This window comes from Hyla sarda, chromosome 8 (genome assembly GCF_029499605.1).
Source record: "Hyla sarda isolate aHylSar1 chromosome 8, aHylSar1.hap1, whole genome shotgun sequence".
NCBI lineage: Eukaryota > Metazoa > Chordata > Amphibia > Anura > Hylidae > Hyla > Hyla sarda.
In genome coordinates this window covers 195,677,268-195,679,054 of record NC_079196.1, presented here as the reverse complement: position 1 = coordinate 195,679,054, position 1,787 = coordinate 195,677,268, and the positions used below count along the sequence as shown (strand labels likewise).

Here is a 1,787-nt window from a genome sequence, read left to right as displayed (position 1 = left end):
GGGTATCATTTTAATCGTATGAACCTACAGAATAAAGATAAGGTGTCATTTTTACCGAAAAATGTACTACGTAGAAACGGAAGCCCCCAAAATGACAAAACAGCGTTTTTTTTTTTCAATTTTCTCTCACAATGATTTTTTTTCTGTTTCACCGTAGATTTTTGGGCAAAATGACTGACGTCATTACAAAGTAGAATTGGTGGTGCAAAAAATAAAGCCCTCATATGGATTTTTAGGTGAAAGATTGAAAGAGTTATGAATTTTTAAAGGCAAGGAGCAAAAAACGAAAGTGCAAAAACGGAAAAACTCCCGGTCCTTAAGGGGTTAAGATATCTCCACAGGTGTTCAACGGGATTCACTTGCTATAGGATTAGGGTAAGGGTATTTTCCCAAGAAAGGATTGTGTAGCTTGTAAGATTTTAAATGTCATTTGGTGCTCTCCTTAAGTTGAAATGTAAAAGGACAAGTAGGGTTTGGGTTTTTGTCTCAAGAATAAATGTTTGAAAGAGGATTTGTTTTTTTTTCCGAAAATGAATAAAAGTGTTATGGTTGCTTCTTATCCTTTTGGCTAAAATCAAGTGTAGTATCTGTTCTTATTAGTTTCATGCTGGTGCCTGAATGATGCCGGTTTTAGTATGGGCGCTGCATGGAGGGGGCAGGGGTACTGGGGGCGTTCCGGGCTGGTTCTGAGGAATCATCTTGACAGCTGCTCTGATGTGACGTGTTTCTTCCGGGTCTCGCCATGAGGTTGGGGGGAGTAGAGCCGAGGTGCCTAAACTCACTGCACCATTACTCTTCACTTTTGGCACTCACCCTTGGTACTCACCCTTGGTATCCCGGCTTTCTGGCTAGGATCCAGGAAATTTTTATAGATCCGGCTGGATGACAGGGCATTATATTTGCAGGATGCGGTAGCCCTTCTGGGTGTCCCTCCTGGCAGTCTAAGGGAGGTGTGTGTGACCATTAGGTTTCTCACCTCCCTGCAACCCCTGGGCATCTTGGCTTTGGTCAAGATGCCATCAGTATACGGCTCCTCGACTCTACCTTGGCTAACGCCTAATTTGAAGCCAGGTGCATTTTCGGCCCCTTAGTAGCTTCGGTGAAAAGGGGCATCAAACCTGGATCCTTGCAGGTGCCTTTTGGCCCGGAGGGGAAGGCTAGGTTTGTTGGGGGGCCTCTCTCCTGTTGGAGAAGGGCTTAGCGATAGACCGCATCCTTTGTGCATGTTTTTTTTAGTGTGACACATTTGCACTTTGGGTAATAGAGAGCACTTGCATCGGCTCTTAAATAAAATAAATAAATAAATGAAAGGGTTAGGATTAATTAATAATCTCTTCCTGGCTTTTTGGCTAAGATCAAGTGTAGTATCTGTTCTTATCATCTTCTTGCCAGTGGGGAGCTGGTTCTGAGGAATCAGCTTGACAGCTGCTTCGATGTTACCTGTTTCCTCTGGGTTGGGGGGTGTAGAGCCAAGGTACTTTTGTGCCTCAGGAGCGGTGTCCTTGAGGTGCCGAAACTCACTGGGTGATTGCACCGCACCGCACACTCCACTCCACTCCACTCTTCACCTTTGGCACTCCCCCTTGGTATCCCAGCCTTCTGCTTAGGATCAGGGAAATTTTTATAGATCTGGCTGGATGACCGGGCAGTTTATCTGCACTCATCCGCTTATTTTTTTTTTCTATGTCACTGTGCCACTTTTACGTGTTTGTACACAGGATTTGTCAGGATGCAATGTCCCCTCTGGCGGCCTAGGGGAGGTGTGTGGCCATCAGGTTCCTCACCTC

At 45.2% G+C, this 1,787-nt stretch overlaps 1 pseudogene; it reads left to right on the top strand.

Annotated features, from left to right (window-relative positions):
- Positions 1-1,329: 1,329 nt before the first annotated feature.
- On the top strand, positions 1,330-1,544 carry LOC130290053 (U2 spliceosomal RNA; annotated as a pseudogene).
- The last annotated feature ends 243 nt before the right edge of the window (positions 1,545-1,787 follow it).